This window comes from Pipra filicauda, unplaced genomic scaffold, assembly GCF_003945595.2.
Source record: "Pipra filicauda isolate LSUMZ 115617 unplaced genomic scaffold, ASM394559v2 scaffold194_size2289513_pilon, whole genome shotgun sequence".
NCBI classification, from domain to species: Eukaryota; Metazoa; Chordata; class Aves; order Passeriformes; family Pipridae; genus Pipra; species Pipra filicauda.
The window spans coordinates 524,831-543,925 of NW_024104303.1; the positions used below are offsets into that span (position 1 = coordinate 524,831).

At 43.2% G+C, this 19,095-nt stretch overlaps 1 protein-coding gene across 8 annotated transcripts in view; it reads left to right on the forward strand.

The window, feature by feature from the left end:
• The first annotated feature begins 1,475 nt into the window (after positions 1-1,475).
• The window catches only part of MOB3B (MOB kinase activator 3B), a 92,189-nt gene continuing 74,569 nt past the window's right edge, over positions 1,476-19,095 (forward strand). For 7 of the 8 annotated variants that reach the window (XR_005563229.1, XR_003539625.2, XM_039380409.1 and 4 more), the window contains exon 1: positions 1,476-1,618. The gene's annotated coding sequence lies outside the window, so the exon portion shown is untranslated. Of the gene's footprint in view, positions 1,619-2,043; positions 2,062-19,095 lie in introns of those variants that run through there. The other variant, XM_039380411.1, reaches the window with a different exon arrangement.

Below are 19,095 nucleotides of genomic sequence, written 5' to 3' on the forward strand. Positions count from 1 at the left end.
TTGTTCATTCAGTGAAAACAGGATTTCCCAAACTCAGCAGCATTGCTGTTGGGTTTAAAATTTTTCTACTTAAGAACAGAGAGTTTGGCATATAACCACTTTATTTTTAGTTGGGTAGCAGTGAACTGGGTCTCTGCTGTTACTCCCTCTCTTCCCTCCCACCTCCTGCCTTTTTTTGTTTGTCAGTGAAAAGACAGGTCAGATGGGAAGGTGTAAGAAATCTTTGTAGGCATGAAAAAGAAAGGACTTTTTGCCCAAACTGTATATATATAGTCAGCTGGCAGAATGTGTGTTATTGTTGGGTTTTCTTCCCTACTGAGATAATCAAATCAATGTAACTGTGAAGGTAGATATTGCTACACAAATGGTTTTATATCAGCCTACTCCTGTAAATGCCATGGGTTAGATAAACCAAAAATCCCATTAGCTGATAAAACAGCAATATTATTTATTTTATCCTCTAACCCTGAGGTAAAGGACCATGGTCCATGGTGTATGCTGATGACCACCACATGAGCAGGGATACTGCTGTAGAGGGCACAATCCTACAAAGCACTGTGTCTGTGAGGAGCCCTGTGAAAGGGGGTCATGTAGGCTGACGTTTTTCTGCTATTGTTACAGAGGCTCCATGTTAGGTCAAAATTCCATATTTATTGCCTAAACTGAAATTTTTCCCCAAACTCTGTGCAGTATGGTGGGGGATTGGGCCTCTTCCTTGTAGTTGTGGGAAGTGATTCTCCTCCTCTGCTCTGTGCTGGTTAGGCCTCACCTTGAGTCCTTTGTGCAGTTTTGGCTACCATAATATAAGAAAAATATTAAAGTATTAGAGAGGGTCCAAAGGACGGCAATGAGAATGGTGAATTGTCTGCAGGGGAAGCTGCATGAGTGGCTGAGGTCACTTGGTCTGTTCATCCTGGAGGAGACTGAAGGGAGACCTCACTGTGGTCTTCAACATCCTCACAAGGGGAAGCAGAGGGCCAGGTACAGATCTCTTCACCCTTGTGACCAGTGACAGGACTCGAGGAAATAGCATGAAGCTGAGTCACGGGACGTTTAGGTTGGGTGTCAGGAAAAGGTTCTTTACCCAGAGGGTTACTGGGCACTGGAAAAGGCTCCCCAGGGAAGTGTCCTGGGCAGGGCCAGGAGTTGGACTCGATGATCCCTGTGGGTCCGTTCCAATTCAGGCCATTCTGTGCTTCTGCAGGGACGGGGGTTGCCCTTCGGATGTGGCCGCAGGGGAGTGTGCCGCCGTGGCATGGGCTGGGAGGCCTCGGGGCACCCCGGGCGCGGAGCGGAGCCGCTGCCGGGCCCGTGTTCGCGCCTCCCGGCAGGGCAGGTGCGCGGCGCCGCCATGTCCGCGCCGCCGCCGGGGCCGCCAGGGGCCGCCCTGCGCCGCGGGAGCGCGGGCCGGGGGAGGCGCTCGGGGCGGGGCGGGGGCGGACAGCGCCGGGCCGGGCACAGCCGCGTCGGGCACAGCCGAGCTCGGCGGGGCAGCGCCGCGCCACCGCCGGGGCTGGCGGAACGCGGGAGAGCCGTGCCGGACTGTGGCGTCCTTTCCCTGGCTGTCCTGCGAGCGAGGCACCTGGAGGGGCAGCGACGGCGCCCGGAGCGGTGGGAGGTACGGCGGCGGCAGTGGGTCGGGGCGGCGCACTCGAGGGAGTGGGGAGGGGTCGGTCCCGCCGCCTGCAAACTTCCCGCCGGGAGCGGGACGCGTTCGCCCGTTCCCTTTTCCGCTCAGTCCGAGGAGAAGTGTCCCTCCGGCTTCGCTCCCCAGCTCCTCCCGACCCCACGGGGAGGCGGCCCGGCCTGCCGGGCTCGGGAGCGCGGCCGGTGTCCACCCCCGCCGGGAAGGGGCTCCCGCTGCCCTGCCGGCCTCAGGAGGTGGCGGGGCGGGACGCGCCCCGGTCCCGGCTGGAGCGGCAGGTGGGCGCCGTGCGAGGGGACGGGACGGTGCCTGCGAGCGCGCTGGGCTCGCGCAGCCCCCGGCTGGCCCGCAGCCCGCACGAAGATGCGCTTTCCGAAGTGCTCTCCTTTTTCCCCTCCCCAGCCCGTCTCCTAGAGGTGGGTCGCTGCGTGCTTCCCGGCAGAGCTTCAGGAGTCGGCTCGGTCTCGCCTGTGAGCGGCGGGCTCTGCGGACCTGTTGCCGCACGGCGGGAGCCGGGAGCGAGCGGGACGAGCCGCCCCCAGGCTGGGCGCAGAGGCTCCTGCCGCCCTCCTGCACCGTGCCCTGGCACAGGGAGGCGAGGTCCGAGCCCTGCGTGCTGGTCCTGTTGTACTCGTGCTGAGCAGAGGGATGGGAGACTCAGCACCACGGGCCGGGAGCTTGTGTTCTGGCGTGGCAAACGCTGAGACGCAGCTTGTTAAAAATGTCAATTTTCCCACAGTTCCTTTAATCTTAGGGGCGAAGTTAGTCTGTCAAGAAACCTGCCATGCACCTGATCTGCCTGATCTATTAGTTGCGGCGAGACAGGCTCAGGGTGCTGATTTTGCTTTCAGTTTGCAAGGTTGCTCAAGGAAAAATGGTTTGTGTTAAACTCCTTGTTCACTATTGAAACTCATTTTTTGAAATTTCTGAAAGTCTTTGCAGCATCAAAATGTGATGATCTGACAGCTGGTTTCTCAGAGGCTGACCCAGGGCTTGTTATGGAGAAATGAGTAATGGCTGGTGCAAGGAGTAGCAAACCCTAGAGGTGTGCGCTGTTGGCTTAAAAAAGAAAAACTGCAGTGCAAACATAGAGCAATACTGGTTGGCAGAGGCTCTTGGAGAGTCCTACTTGAAACTAATTGACCCTGCAGGTCATCTCTCTTTCTTCTGGCAAGACCACTGCCAGCTGACATTTAAAGATGTAGGGGCCTTCCTGCTCCCATTTTGATGGGCAAATCAACCTGTTCTGGGGCTGCTTGTGGGCAGCTCTCATAAGCAAAATATTCTGATTGATGCAGGTGCGTGTCCTAAACCAGGGTGGAACAAGAACAAGTTAGCTGGATGATTATCGGGTATAAAGTGTATTTGAGGATCCTTCCCACCCATGCTTAGATTGCAGTGATTTCTTGTATAAACAACAGGATTGTGTTTCTGTTCTTCAAGTCATTTAGCTGTACTTTAAACACAGATATAATCTGTATATAACAGAGGATATTTGTGAGAAAATCCTCTGGACATCTCAGACTGGAGATGTGCTGTGGTAAATAGAGGGGAGCCTGTTTCCCCCCTTTCCACAGCAAAGCATGTTACTCAAGATTTGGTCCTCTGAGTGGACCAACAATTGCGACAGTTGTACTTCTCCATGTCATGGGGCAGAGAAAAGAGCATTCCTGGCACAAAAAAATAAAAAGGGAGACAACTGTTCTTTTTTAACAGAGAGCCTGCACATCTGAAAGAGGGGTGTAGGGTAGAAAGAAGAGGAATACAAGGTAGACCAGGTACAGTCAAGCAATACTGAGTTCCAGAAAGTGCTAAAGAGAAAATGAGGTGGGTGCAGAATAGTGTGATGTTGCTTGTCATCAAGTATCTTGGAATGATGATTTTATTCAGTCTGCTTGTGTGTTGGGGTAGTAGCTGGTGCTGCTTAGAGTGCATTAGTGAGTGATGTGGAACTTGGGACTGGACCAAATCACTTCAGCTCCTTTGCTGGTATTTCTCTGCTGATAAATGTTTTTTTATCAACTGCCAGCAAAGTACTTGGCATTGTTGGGTCAGAGAAGCAGAGAGGTCCAAGTGCACTTAGAACTGGGATCACAGAGTGCTTTGGAACAACAATTGTTTAAAAATGTTACAGGGAAAAATATGTTACTTTGTTTAATATTCAGTCTTTATCGCTAGTTTGGTAAACAGATCTCAGATGGAATATTTTATAGTCAAAACACAATGTTACTTTCATTCTTCTGTTTTAGGGTATTATCTCGGGATTGATTAGGTGCTTCAGTAGTACCTTTGACAGATAAGTATCTTGTGAGCCTCTTCTGAGCCAGGGGCTTAGGTAGGCCTGTGCAGATAAGGTGGAGAGAGAAAGCTGAAATGAGTAACATATAACTGGAATTTTAATGCTAACTACTGTAGAATTAAATTTATTTCCAGAGAAATTATCACCTTACTACTCCACTAAGCTGCTTTGGTGATGGATAATTAGCGTATTAATATATTAAAGGAAAAATGCTTACAAATGAACTGCAGGTATGCCTGAAGATGAGTCAGTCATACACAGAATAACTGAGAGGCTCTTTTTTAAAAGAGTTTGGACCAGTCAAGAAGAGAAGAGGTTTTGCTCACTGTTATTCTGTGTTGTCCACTTAGAGGATATTGAAATATAGTCACTTTTTCTTTAAAGAAATTTTGAGTGGATTTGAATCACTGTGAAAATTCTAAGAGTTTTGAATACCATTTTTATTTTCTCATTTTAGTGTCTTTTTTTCCTGCCTTTGTTGTTACATCCACTAGCATGATATTAGAGTGCCTCATTAAGGTAGACATTGAAGTGGTGTTTATCCACAGGGATATCAAAACTAACAAACTAAAAAACTTGAAAAAGCAGATGTGTTCTTGTACAGTCGTGCTTTTGTTTCTTTGGGTCTCCAGTCACAGTAATGACTCAAAGTTACAAACGTTACAAAAATTTAATTGTAATAGTTACATGTAACAACAGCAGTCTAAATTTTTTTCATAGAAAAGTGCAGTACTTCATTTCTAAGTACTTGTGTAAGGAAAAACAGTCAAGATTTAAAGTTGTTTGACTTGAAATAGTAGAAGACCTTATTCGGTCTCAGAAAGTGCAACTCCTTCCATAGGAAGAAAAAGTTGCATATGTGTCCTCATTGAGGGTTAACACTGAATTCCATGTGAGAAATATGAAAATAGTGTTTATTACAATTACTTCTTTTTTCTTCTATAAGATGCAATTAATTTCAACTTGTAAAAGAGATTTTGTGCAGAGAGCTAGCATAGGCAGTTCTTAAACTCGTTCCCTGTAAATGCTTAGTTGATATCAGTAGGTTAAGCTTACCTGGATACTCCCAATTATTACCTAATGAGGTCTCTATTTCTCCCCTTCAAAAAAACCCATGCATTTTGAAATGTAAGTCGCAATTTACAGTAAAGAATGCATGACTTAATAGGCATATCTGCTTTAGATTGATGGAATACCTCCCCAGAAGTGCAGATGAAGGAAGTTAATGTTTCCACACTGTCCAGAGATGGTTTTTTTTTCACTCATAGTGCTGTCATTACCTAACCAAAACACGGTGTGATCTTATGAAGAACTGATAGAATCTAGTAGGATATGGAAGGTTGTCATCAATTGTATCTGCTGAAGTCTGTTCCGATTCTTAGCCTTTCAGAGACTGGAATCTAAGTGGACATTTGAGCAAAGAGAAGGATATCCAGCATAGATATAGGTACATGCAACCTGACATCGTCTTGTGTGGTGCATTACACATAGGGAGACCTCAAGTTCACGAGCTTCAGTTCATCAGCTTGCTTAAGCTTGATATCCAAAACTGGGCAATGTTACTTCCCCACAGTAACCATATATTAAAAGCAGCAAGTTAAAAAAAAATAAATTCAGATTTAAGTGTGCTTGAACATATTTTGCTGCCATCAAAAGTCACTGTGGTGTCAACATAGTTGCAAAGTGTTTAAATTAATAAAACAGATTCCAGAGATTGATTAACGAGGTTTTTGGAAATATAACATTACCTGTGTTCCAATCCGATCATATGTTCCCTAAAAAGCCAGTTAAGAACAGAGCTATAATGTTGGTGATTGAAAGTAGAATTATATTCAGGAGTCTGAAACCCATTCCCTCCTCCCACGTTTCTGTAAAACAGGAGCACGTGAGAGGGAAGCTGGGGGACCTGATCTCTCTAGCCCAATATCTAACTTAAATGCCTAAAATTAGGCAGTTGTAAGTATCTTGTTGTTGTGTTCCTGGAACCAGGAATAATAATACCATTCCATTATAATAGCTAAATGGGAAGGGATTTATAGATATATATTTCATTTGAATGAAGGAAAGGCATGGGACCAGAGTTGCTGTCCAGCCCTGAAACTTCTCAGGCAAAATGTTGAGATTCTGTCCTCAGATGATGGTAACAGTACGCCGAATGTTTTCTCCTCAGAGTAATCCCTTTTTCTTCCCCAGTCCCAGAAGTCTCAGAAATATTTTAACTCTTTTCCTCTTACATTCAAATTTGACACAGTTCATTTATGATAAAAATATTCGTGTCAGAACTCATCCAGTCTTCTGATGTATAGAGAGTGGTACTGAGACTCAGAATATTCAGGGTATCTTGAGTAATAGTTAAACTGATGAAAATAATAACCTGAAGTACTGCTTGCTTCATCCTGAATGAAGGGAAGAAAGGTGAGAGAGGAATGAAAGAAATTTGTTAGCATCTGCGTCCATATAGTAATTCTTTTCAGATTAATCTCGTTTGCATATGAACTTAAAGTACATAGAACAGATAAATATTTTACATAGCATTGTGAATTATCATATTCTGAAAATCTGTGCTGTAGCTATTGAATATGCTGTAAATCTGTATATAAATTTATGTGCATATATATATTATATATATATATATAAATATATCTCCATAGGATATAGAGATAACTGTACTTGCAAAATAAGGATCAAAGCTGGGAATTGACTTTTCTTGCTTAGAAGGACTACCTGTCATTATTTTTTAGTTTGAAAAGGTCTATGTTACATTGTCATCTGTTTTGTAATTCAAGATCTCTGTAGTGTACAAGGCTGCAGGAAGATCTGTCTTCCCTATGCATGTCTACATCTTGTACTTTTTTTTGAATTAGTGAAGTAATGCAAAAATAAAATCTAGGAAGTGTCCATGTGCAAATTTTTCTGGTTGTAAAACTATTGTCTTATTCTGTGGAAAGACTGCAAAACCTTTTTTTATAGTGCAAAGAGAGAATACAGGAGCAATATTCACTTACACTTCTAAAGATCTTGTCTTCTACAGAAGTGGTGGTACCAAGTGCCCCTTCAATTGAGTACTCTACATGTTTAACTGAATATTTTTTGAAAACAAGCCCCAGTTATCAGTTTGAAAATTATTAAAATGTGGAAATTGAAAACCTATCAATAAGGGGAAAATTATTGTGTTCTTAAAAAGAAACAAAACATAGAAGATTTTACCTCTTTATGTAGGTTTTTTTTTCATAAGACTGTCAAAAATTATGTAACACATTCTCAGTTCCATTTTAACTGCTTCCCAGGAACAGTGGCTGTATTGCTTATCTTGTAGGAAACTGGTGATTCTTTTAAAGTACTTTTTTATGCTGTATATAGAGCTTTTTAGGATCCATGTTTGAAAGTTGTTTCTTAGTTTTGATTGCTCTTCTGACAGACATGTCTCCAATTCTTCAATTTGATGATGAATTCCATTTTGGAATTTGTCGATCTTGCTTGTATTCCAAGCATCAACAGGAAGATTCTTGCTAAATAGTTGGAAGATATGTTGGAGGAACTCATAGATGATCAGTCTGTTGTTCTGTGGGATCTTGGTAATCTCCATGGGAAATCTGAAATCAGTTGTTTCATTGAGACATTGTTGAGAAAAATAACCACCCATTTTCCACAGTAAGTTCATGTTGTGGTAGTTCATTTTGATTCCTTGGAAAAGACAAACTGGATGCGAGATTTTGATGTACAATGCCAATATAATGCAAATTTGCAGTAGACTTCTCTGAACCAAGATGTTCATGCTGATGAAGCGGTCAGCACTATTTTCCTTTCCTTTCTGCAGATCTGTAAGCTTGCAGTTTCATGGTTGTCTTGTCTTGCTTACATGCTTCTCTCTCACATCTCTGAATTTATTTCCTCTGTGTGACATGCTGGGTATTACTCATTCTAGGAATTGGGCTTTCTATCAACTGTGGTCCTGCCAAGGTTTACTGTTTATTTCAGTTTCACACAATTGCAAAGGTTTGCTCATTTCTTCTTTGACTGTATTTAATTGAAAACAGAGTAAATCAGTCAATCTGGTGAGTCAGAGGACATGGGCAGATTAGCAGATTAGAATCTGGTAAGAGCATTTAATCTTCTCATATTCTTACTAGAACAGGCAGTTGTGCTTTATGGTGAGAAATTTTATTTTTATGCTTAAGTTGGCAAAGACTGTGAAAATCACATCCCTGGCTAACAGATATGTGATCAAAGCAAGATGTAATTTTATTGTTTTAAGAACAAGTGTCTTTTTTGTTAGGATAAATTTTTTTGTTTGGAAAGTGGCTTAAATTTTATTAGAAAATAACCCTGTTATTGACACAAGCATTGGCTCACTAGAGGCGTGTGTTGCTGTCACTCTGTTGGCAAAAAAAGAAGTATATACAACTCTTAAGACAGATGCCTTTTTCTCCAGAATCTCTGATAGTTTAATGCTCAGAGAGGATTTGTTCTACTTCATTACTTGAGGAATCAGCCTAAATATTTAGAACCATTAAGAAAAGCATACTTTTATGTAAAGAAGAGGAATTCTTTAAATTTCAGAGTTAGAAAACTCTTGTTCTGAAGCCTCCTCCTGTTGTCCCAAAATGAGTCTTTTCAACTGATGTGCAAGAGACAGTCTGGCTCTGCTCATCCTCTGAAATGCAAAAGAAAGCATCTTTTAAATCCAAACCAATCAAATAAGTACTTTTCCACAGTTATTTGGTTTATTGCTCTGAGTTATTTGGTTCCCTCTGACCTTCATGTTTCTCTGAGGTCTGGGTCATTAGTAAACAGATTCAAGCCTCCCATGCCTTTTCTTGTGATATGCAGAGCTTTCCGATTCAATCGTTTAACTTGCATAATAAATCTCATTCTACAATAGATGGGGACATTCTGGCATATAGAAACTGTGAATAGAATAGAACAGTTCAGTTTAGAGTGGTTCTAAACTGAATAGTTCAGTTTAGTATCTTCAACTGTCCACTCCATGAGTTGTAAGAACAACTGTAAAGCTCTTTTTGCCATTGTTCCAACAATTGGTCCTTTAACTTTACTTAGCAGACCCGTGCAGATAGGTTTTACTGAATGTATGGCTCTGCTATCAATCCAAAATCTATTTTTTCATTTCCTGGTTTTATTGGAACTGGAGGGTGTGATGAAGATTCCCTGATATTTTCCCCCAGCCCCCCTCATTCGTTGTAAAAAATTCTGCAGCATCATAATGCTTACATCTTCTAAATGATCCTTTCTGCCTACAAATAAGCACATTGATCCAGGCCAAAAGTAGAGGGGGGGCTGGAGGGTGAGTAAGGGGCCTTTCACACCCCAAACCCCCAGCCTGATCTGTTTCTTTCACCTTTGTAATACCACTCTTCTCTTCCACAGTAAAAAGGTATGCAGTATAGCCTACATATCTCCTCAGTTAACATGACACTTTCCAAGAGCTAATACATTCCTTCAAGATTCTTTCAATACAAACCATAGATCACTTCAAATTCAACAAATCTGAAGTAATAAAAAGGACATGTACAAAAACTGGCAGACTCTTTACCCTCATTGCTTGTTCTAAAGACACCTGTATTACTGGTTGATTTTGTCCCCGAGTCTAGCCTGCAACAAGACTAAAATCCTTTCTTCCCATATGGTCTTTATTTTGATCCATATTCTCTTTATCCATCCTCACCCCAATGTTATATGGGGAGAAAAGGAGGGAAGTAACATTCACACATCTTCCAGCTCATCCCCTCCACAGTATACAATCTTCCTTTTTCTCCTTCTTAGTACATGGCATCAGCATATCTCCTCCCAATGTACACTTTTTCTGAATACCTGCATATCTATACAATATCATAAAAGCGTCAACATAAACCAAACCACACCCCATTTACCAAGTCAGCAACAAAATAATACTGACTCTAAGAAAATATAAAACTGTAACAATCTGTTTTCTTTATTCTCCAGTTTAAAAGGAGGCCACTACTGATTACAATATTTATTCCTTTTATCTTTAGTCTTAGGATCTTCCACAACTTATTCCAGTTTTTCAGAATACAACCCGGAGGGCTACAGGGTAGAATTGTGGACTGGTTTGCCAGTAGAGAATTACCCAACTCCTTTATCCTTAGGTCCAGACCTCCAGTACAAATGTTTTATTACACTCTGCTCTGGCTCCTTGCCAGCAGAGAGAGGAGAGGCACTCTCTCCCATCACACAGTTTTGTGTGTAACAATTCCAAAACCTAGGCATTTATTTATTTCCCAGTTCCCCATCATTAGTTATGCACTGCTCTGACCCTGTGCTGGCAAAGATAGAAGGATGCCTCCCCCCTTCGTATATTGTTATTATTGTATACAATCACAGCCTCTGTTATGAATTCTTCTGATCTGATTTACACAGAACTTGCGGTTCTCCTGTACCAATCCCACTGATCAGTTACAATAAAATGAAATTTGATACTTACCAGTCCAGGAATTCAACCCACTTCTGCTCTTGCTCCAGTACCTCTGGAGTGTTGCACCTTGGAGTCACTGCCCCAACACTGAAGAGGATTCAATGGAGTTCCTGATCAAACTGGTCAGAGTCCTGTCCGATCCAGTCCTCCTTTGCTGGGGGCAGCAAGATGATCCAGGCAAGGCTTTATGGTTTTCTCATCTAAGTCGCCAAGATTGTTGTCTCAAAATGGGTTCTTTCACCTGGTATGCAAGAGGCTGGTCTGCGCACGGAGTCAAGGTATTTACTTACAGTTCTGTGCAGAAAGGGGTGCTGGGTGGCAAATCCACAAAGCCAGTATATGAAATGTCTATAAAGTCTATAAAAACTTTTTACTATTTTTACATTTTAGCAAATAAAGACACTTTGTTACATAGTTCTCTTATTAATCAGTATTCTTTTTTCTATTGCTTAAATGATTCCCTCGCTTCTTATTCTAATTCTAGACTCATTCTAGAATTAGAATGAGTCTAATTCTGTAAGACTCATGCTGAGTCTTTCTCTTCTTTTGAGTTGGTGGGTTTCTTGAGTCAGTGGTCCATGAATTGGTGGTTGTGATCTCCCCCTTTGCCCAGGCAGAGCTGAACTCAGAAGAGCAATTCAGTTGCCAAGTTGGCTGTGTTACTTACTTCCTTATCTTGGGAGTATTGCCGAATGTCCTTGTGGCGCATAAATTGTGCATTCTTTGTGTCCACTATCAGGGGTACATCGTACTCCCCAAGCTTTGCTAATCTCCCCCTAGGTCTGAGATCATTGAAGTATGCCAAGCCCTTAACCTTAACAATGCCGTTCTATTCACAAGTAATTAATCCTTCTAGCACCTCAACATCACTCCCATGAAAACAAGCTCTCAAGGAGACTGAGTTCACTTGTGTTGCTAGCAAAATATCCCATCATCAGGACCACTCCAGCCAGTGTAATGCTGGAATTTGTCTCCAAGTGTCTGGCCAGTGTACTCCTCTGACTGCCATGTCTTTGGGACAGGTTGTAGTAGGACTGCAGGTGGCCACCAGCAGGTTAATTGTAAGTGCCTAAAGCAATTTCAGCCTTTTGTAATGAACATTCTGAGAAAGTGCCATATAAGCACTGTGGCTTGAAATGAAAGTGCTTGATTGGTTCCTGAATATGCACTAGCAAAGTGCCGTGTTTCTAGGTACTGCTGGCTTCCTCAAGTGCAGTACCAGCCTTTTTAACTGGTTGCTGTAATCACAGTATGAGAAGTCACTGATAGCTGAAAAAAAAACTGGGTTGAACATTAAGATAAGCAGAAGTTATAAGGCAGATTTGCTTTTCTTCTTGTGGGTATCTTTAAGGATTGCTAAATCTAAAAGTGAACCAAAATGATTTACCTTTATGTTGTTCAACCTGCATAATTACAGGAATATTTGAAAAATATTTGAAAATGTTGACGCTCAGGAATATTTGATGTTGTCCTGATTTTGGCTGAGATAGAGTTAATTTTCTTCCTAGCAGCAGGTACAGTGCTGTGGTTTAGACTCAGTAGGAGGATAATGTTGATAACACACTGATGTTTTGGCTGTTACTGTCAAGGACTGTTGTTTCCTGTGCTCTACCAGCAAGCAGGTGCACAAGAAGCCAAGAGGGAGCAGGACAACTGACTAAACTGGCCTGAGGGATATTCCACACCATAGTATATCATACCCAGTGTATGAACTGAGGGGAGTTGGGCAGGAGCTGCAAATTTATCACTGCTCCAGGACAGGCTAGTCATTGATCAGTGGGTGGTGAGCAATTGCATCTGTGCATCACTTGTCTTTCTTGGTTTTTTCCCCTCTCTCTCATTATTATTGTTTATTATTATTATTAATAATAATAATGGTTAAAAATTTTGTCACTTATAAAACTGTTCTTATCTAGACCCATAGATTTTACTTTTCTTTCAGATTTTCCTTCCCACTGGGGAACGGGGAGGAGTGAGCATGTGGTACTTAGTTGCCAGCTGGGGTTAAACCAGATGGAAGCAGTAAAGGAATCCCAAGATGAGATTAGAAAGTATTTTGTTAAAAGGAAAATAAATCCTTTTGATGCTTGGGAAGTCCTACTATAATCTGACAGAGTGAAAGATTGCTATGGATAAGCAGTTTCTCTAGCAAGCCAGAGCATGACTTCAGCAGTTACACAGTAGGACCCTACTAATATAGTAATTCTCCCATGATTATTCTTGTTTTGCTTCTGCTGGTGCTAATGGTGTAGTAATATTGTGTTATTGTCACAAATTATCTACACCCAGAGGTCTTCAGAGAAGTTAATTTATGAATGAAATTGTAGGAAGGGTAGCCTTGTGTTTGAAAACTGGACAGAGATACAAGAAGGCTATGGTAGAATTAGTGCATAGATTTGCCACAGATGTCTTTTTAATTTGGTGTACATATGGATGGCTCTTTTGCATTAAATGGAACATCAATTTAAATTGAGTGAGGACCACTCCTTTCATTCACTAAAGCAACATGAGAAACAGCTTTGTGCCCCATGGCAAAAGTGGATCTGATTTGCCGTTCAGCAGTTTTATTCTGTTTTTCTCTCATTGTCATTTCATGGGTGATCCATGAGCTATTTGGTTGTTGTGAAGAAAAACTAAAATTTCAAGGGAAGATTAAGCAGTATGAGGCAATTGTAGGTGATGAAGGAGAAAATATATTCATTGTGTATGAACCTTCAGGCCAGTGTTAGGGATCAGAGACCTGCTGGCTTTGTGCTGCTTATGTAGGGACAAGTGAAGACAATTGCTTCCCAGGGTAGCTGAGTTGTCTCTGCAGAATACTGTGTGTAACCCTCCTACTTTGGGGATATTTGAGGACCCACATGAAGATTACGATGTTCTAAATTAAAACAATTCTTCCCTGAAAACAGAGAAAGGAGATATACACATTCTATTTTGTAGTGCAGACCACCTACCCTGAGACCAAGCACCCCACACTGGATGTATTTTAATCACTTCGTGCAAGTATGGAAGTACTTTGCCTGTGGGAATGAGAAGAGTGGTTTGAACAAGTAAGTCAGAAGCTATATATCTGTGCATTTGTTTCAGTGCTTCAGGCTTTTGTTTTACATTACATTCTTGCCTCTGAAACAACTCTCTGGAGTTTGGTCAAGGGGCCCAGAGTTGCTGAAATAACCATTTTTTCTTCTAGTGAGATAGAATATGTTTGTGGGGTTGTGTTGGTTTTGGTTGATTGGGATTTTTTTTGTGTGTTGGTTGGATCTTGTGTTTGGGGTTTTTAAAATAATAATAGTTATAATGATTTTTAAAATCACTCCATTACAGATTTTGTATGTCTGCAACAAGTGTGAGCATCAAAATATCTTCTTGTGCTCTCCTAGGCTGTCATGCTTCAGTGAAGGCTAAAGAACTCTTGGACTCTGGATCCCATTTTGTGCCAAAGAAGATGAGGACATGAACATTTTGTGCCTCACATGGGAGCTAAAACAAAATCCAAAAGTTAAAGCTGAAGCAAGAGGTCTAGTACAAAAGACTAGGAGTCAACTGAATGTAACTGAGATTCCAGATCTGAATTCCCCTAAGTGATTCCGAGGTTCAAAGTGTCTTGGGTTTTCCTGTATTTTAACTGCATCTTTACAAAGTTAATATACGTAGTTACTACATGATTGGAAGTGTTATTCAGCTTTACCCAGGCTCTTTGTCAGGGTTGTCTAATGGGAGTATTGTGAGAAATGCTGAAAAAAAGGAGGAAAAAAATGGCTGAGGCTTGATAAATGCAAATCAGTTCTGCTTCTGGATAACCCTAAATTCTGCGAAAGAGGCTACAATAATTTCTAGATTGTCTTTGTTTCTCTCAGTATTGCCCTCTTCTCTTGCTTAAGAAGTAATGGTGAGAAACTGCATTAGTTTGTATGATAAAAACTTGCCTGTTCTCCACAAGGTAGTGCAGAGAAACACTGGCAGGTGGAGGAGCCTGACTAACACTTTCTCCAGCTGCCCCCAGCTCCGTCACAGGAGCCATCAGCTTATCTCTACAAACCGGGTGGAGCACAGGGACACAGTGTCAGGCAAAATCCAATTTAAGGATACTGAGGAAGGGCCCCTTCCAGCATTGTCCTTGGGGAGCTTCACCTCCATGGCTTGGGAAACAAATGCATTAAGATGAGTCAATGCTGAAGCATCTCACAGACCTCCAGGGTTTGCTGCCTGGAGGTAGGTGACACATTATGAGATGCAGAGGAAGAGCATTTAGGGATTACGCAGGACCTATTATGGGATGTTTAGGGTAGAAACCAAAGGCAGGGAAAGGAATGGATCTGGGTAGTTTGGGTAGGAAAAAGCGTGTGAAAATAGAGGGATACAAAGGACTGGTCATGTTTAAAAAGCAGCTGGTCAATACACTTCTCTGTTGTGACCTGCACATGAAGAGCAGTATGCCCTCTCAATAAACTCCATTTCTAAGCATTTTCCTGCGTGAAGGACTGTTTGACTTTCCAAAGGAATTTCCATCTGGCTGCACTGTCAGACTCTGTGTTAGATTTTTGTGACTCTAGTATTCTCATCTGCTTGCAATCAATTGTAATAAACAGTTAGACTACCATTATTGTTCATCCGTCTGTAAAAAGGTCATCTTGGCAGCTAGTGAAATAGCAGTCATGAAAACACCATGCCAATGATAGAAGATACAAAGTTCCTAATTCTTTCTTACTTGTACTGGTTAGTGCTGCTCCAGTTAAAATTGAATTTTTGTGTTGTGAAGTAAGAAACTAAAATGGCATACTAGATTTGCTTGGTTTTCCTGCTGAGCAGTGTTTTTCTTTCTGGGAAGAGCATATGCATCACTATATTTCTTCTCTAGGATGTGACCAACCCTTAGGCCTGAATCACAGAATCCAATAAACATGATAGGGAAGGCTCCACTGATTAGTCTACCCCAACTGCAGAGGAAATGTTTCATGCTGAAAATGTTTCTAGAGATCTTTGTCAGTCAAAGTACTCCTGGGAGCAAGCCTCTAATAGAGCACAGGTGAAGTTTTACTGCACACAGCCAAATTGATCTAATGGTTAGCTCTACCCAAAGAGCTGGTCCTTTTCCTCTCCTCTTTGGCCTTAGGAATGTTTCAGCTTGGGAAACTAATCTGACTGAAAAGCCAATCCCCTTCCCTTTCTCCAAGTGGGGATGATGGTGGTGATGATGAAAATTTTTTGCCTGTTTTTCTACCTTGAGCTGGCTAATCGGAGTAGAGGTGGTGCTGGCACACAGGGATGACCAGAAGAACATGTCTATTAGTATGGGAGCAGGACCTGTTTTTAAAAGGAGACATGACACTAAGAGGCTGGAAACTGGTATTCTGAGTTTAGGAGCCTGTGCTGTGTAGAAGACAACCTGAAGCAGCCCTGTGATCTTGTCCCATTGTGACATCCACAGAGGAAAGCGTTAGCGTGGCTAAGTGTCTCAGCTCTTCATCTCTAGTACTGGGATGTGAGACTGGTTACAGAATGTAGAAAAAATCAAAACCATTTCAAACCAAACTAACGAAAAGCTAAACAACTTACCAATTTAACCTGAGATTTCTGGCTACTGTATGTGTGCTACAGACGTCTTTCCTACAGAGTTGGTACTAGATACAAATCAGTCTGTGTTGTATATTAGCCTGTATGAGTATTAGAGGCTACAAACTTGCATTAATATTATTCCACGATATATTATTCCACATTAACATTATTAACATAACTTTAGCTCAGTTAGTTACAGCATGGTGCTAATAACACCAAGGTTGCAGGTTCAAGCCCTGTGGGCCATTCACTTAAGAGTTGGACTACATGATCTTTGTGGGTCCCTTCTAACACAGAATATCCTGTGATTTGATGGGTGGACCACTTGGTAGATAAAAAAAATTGTCTAGGTGGTTGCTCTCAAAGAATTGTGATAAACAGCTCAATGTCCAAGTGAAAAGCAGTGATTATCCCTCAGGGGTCAGTATTGGGACCATCACACTTCAATATCTTTGTCAGTGGGACAAAGACAGTGAGATCAGGTGCACCCTCAGCAAGTTTGCTGATGTGGTGGGTTGACCTTGGCTGGGCCAGGTGCTCGCCCAGCTGCTCTATCACTACCCTTCCAGCCAGACAGGGGAGAAAGTAAGGTGGGAAAACAACTCATGGGTTGGGATAAGGCTGTTTATTTAAAGCAAAAGCAAAGTGAAGGCTTGGGCACATAAAAGCAAAGCAAAAGATAACACAGTTTATTCTCTACTTCCCATCAGCAGCAATGTCCAGGCACTCCCGAGAAGCAGGGCTTCAGCACACGTGATGGTTCCTCAGCAGGCAGCCATTAGACAATGAATGCCCACCTTCCTGCTCCTTGCCTTGGCTTTTATACCTGAGCTGACGTCCTATGGTATGGAATACCCCTTTGGTCGGTCTGGGTCTGCTGGCCTACTTGGGTCCCCTCCCAGGGTCTTGCCCTCGACTGAGGAAGGAATGTTACAGCACTGATGCTGTGCTACCCTGCTCAGCAGGAGCCAAAACACCGTGTGTTATCAACACCCTTCTGGCTACCAATGCAAAGCACAGCACTGTGAGGGCTACTGTGGGGAAATAAACTCCAGCTCAGCCAGACCCAATACAAACTCCACTCCTTCTTCCATACCATTTACATCATGCTCAGATCCCGTACCTCACTATCTCCCATGCTTTCACAGATGTTTTTTTATGGCCTTCTTCCACCCCTTCAGATCTTGTGCTCCATTCTGTTGGGATGTGTACGCAGGGCAGGAGAAGCAATTGATCGTTCCACCCCTTGCCTTTGTGAATCACACATTTAAGAATTTTAAATCCCACATTCATCACACAACCTTCCCTTACATAAACAAAGACAAAAACCAACCAAAACAGAATATAATGAAACTTACCCTCACCAAAAATCAAATAACATCATCATAACACCAAACTAAAGGCGACAATTTACACAAAATCCACCCCTTGTACCTTTACCACAATTACAGGAAAAACTCCCCACAATCATTTCATTCTCTTAACATTTTTCAGTACTTGTTTTGCCAGTTACCTCTCCCAGTTACTATCTTTGTCTCAAAATCCTTATGACTTCCCCATACAGGCCACCAAAAAGACTGTAGTGGGTTGACCCTGGCCAGATGCCAGGTACCCACTAAAGCCACTCTCTCGCTCTCCCTCTGCATCTGGACAGAGGAGAGAGAAAGAAACAGCTAAGGATTCATGAGTTAACAGCTGGGAGAGGTCACTTACTGATTACCTTCATGGGCAAAACAGACTCAAAGTACTTAAATTTATTACTAACAGGATAAGAGCCAAAGAATGAGAAATAAAACAATCTTAAAAACACCTTCCCCCCACCCCTCATTCCTTCCGTATTCTCCCTCCTCCCCCCCAGTGGTGCAGGGGGACAGGGAAAGGGGGTTGCGGTCAGTTGTTGTTTCTGCCTCTGCTCAGAGAGAGGAGTCCTTCCCCTTCTCCTGTGGGGTCCCTCCCATGGGAGACAGTCCTTGATGGACCTCTCCAAAGTGAGTCCATCCCTCGGGCAGCAGTTCTTCCCAAACTGCTGTCCTGTGGGTTACTCCTCCATGGGGTGCAGTCCTTCACCAATGAGTGGTACTTGAGTGGGTCCCCCACAGGGCTATAAGTGCTACCCAGGAAAAACCTGCTCTGGCGTGGGCTTCTCTCTTCACAAGTTGCAGGTTTCTGGCAGGGCCCTAATCCATCTTGGGCCTCCCACAGGGTCAAAACCTCCTTGGGATATCCACCTGCTCCAGCATGGGCTCCTCCATGGGCTGCAGATGGGTCTCTGCACCCCAGTGGTCCTCCATGGGCTGCAGGGGCACAGCTGCCCCACCCTGGTTTGCACCACGGGCTGCAGGGCCTCAGCTCTGATGCCTGGAGCACCTCCTGCCCCTCCTTCTGCACTGACCTTGGTCTCTACTCCGCTCTTCCCTGGCTGGAATTCTTTCTGTGCAACAACCTTCTTTTCTTAATTATATTATCACAGAGATGTTACTGTTACTCCTTAATTGGCTCAGCCTTGGCCAGTGGCAGGAAGTCTGTCCTGGTGCGGGCTGGCATTGGCTCCACTGGCAGCTTCTAACAGAAGCCACTCCTGTAGCCCTCCTACTACCAAAACCCAGCCACACAAACCCACTACATTCCACAGCACCAAGCTATGTGCTATGATCAACACTGGAGGGAAGGAATGCCATCCAGAGGGACCTGGACGGGCTTGAGAGGTGGGCCTGTGCAAACCTCATGAAGTTCAACAAGGAAGGCCAAGTGCAACGTCCTGCACCTGGGTCAGGGCAATCCCAAGCATAGAGACAGGCTGGGTGGAGAATGAATTAAGATGCCCTGTGGAGAAGGACTCAGGGGCATTTGTGGATGAAAAGCTCAACGTGACCTAGAACTGCACACTCACAACCCAGAAAGCTAACTGTATCCTGGGCTGCATCAAAAGCAGCATGGCCAGCAGGGCAAAGAAGGCGATTCTGCCCCTCTGCTCTGCTCTTGTGTGACCCCATGTGGAGTACTACAAACAGTTCTGGGGTCCCCAACACAAGAAAGACTGGACCTGTTGGAGCCAGTCAGGAGAAGAGTCACCAAGTTGATCATAGGGCTGGAGCACCTCTCCTATGAAGACAGGCTGAGAGAGTTGGGGCTGTTCGGCCTGGA